Consider the following 956-nt stretch of genomic DNA (forward strand, 5'->3'; position numbering starts at 1 on the left):
GTTTAATGGACTATAAAGAAGTTTATGACCTTTACCTTCATAGAAATAGTAGTTTTCATGATATTTGCTAAAATTAGATGTTCAAACAATAAGTTTGATTTATGAATAACTTCATTTCAGAAACCATTGGACGTACAGATGTCTGCCAGCGCTCAAATTAAAGCTAGTTAAATTTACTACAAAACATTTAATTATGTTTATCTTTGTAGGAGTAGAAGTTTTTATGATATTTGACAAAATAAACTCACAAAATGTTAATTGCTAGTTGTTCATATAAAATGTTGGATTTTTGAAAAAATATAACTCCAGATCCATAAGACGCACATATGTCTGCCAACACTCAAAATAAAGGAAATTTAACTTACTATAAAGTAGTTTATGACACTTATCTTCGTAGGGGTAGTAGTTTTTATGATATCCACATATGAATATAAATTTGACAACTGAAAATTTGTTCGAACAACTATAAATCAATTTATATTAGCAAAGTTCATGAAAACTATTATTCCTACGAAAGTGAAGATCATAAACTACTTTATAGTAGATTAAATTAGCTTTAATTTGAGTGCTAATAGACATCTGTACGTAAATTGGTATTTGAGATATAGATTTTTCAAAATAAATTCACTAACTAATGTTCTTTCAGGACGTTCCATACAACATTTTTATGAAATGCTGCTTTTTAAAAGGCTATATCTCGAGAACTAATGGACGTAAATAGTTCTATTGGGGCTCATATTTCAGCAAATTTACTCTTATTTAAATAATGCTCTTTTAGATTTTCTAGTGTTGTTGGTTGTTTTTAAGATATAGAGGTAAACCGCAATGGTTCCTATTCATCCCTCTATTCTCAGTCCGCTTGTGTTCCTCAAGGTAGTATCCTTGGTCCCATCCTCTATGCCGTCTATACAGCTGACATTCCAACCAATTCTAACACTATCCTCACCACGTATGTG

This window comes from Halyomorpha halys, unplaced genomic scaffold (assembly GCF_000696795.3).
Source record: "Halyomorpha halys isolate HHAL.00 unplaced genomic scaffold, Hhal_1.1 Scaffold951.1, whole genome shotgun sequence".
NCBI lineage: Eukaryota > Metazoa > Arthropoda > Insecta > Hemiptera > Pentatomidae > Halyomorpha > Halyomorpha halys.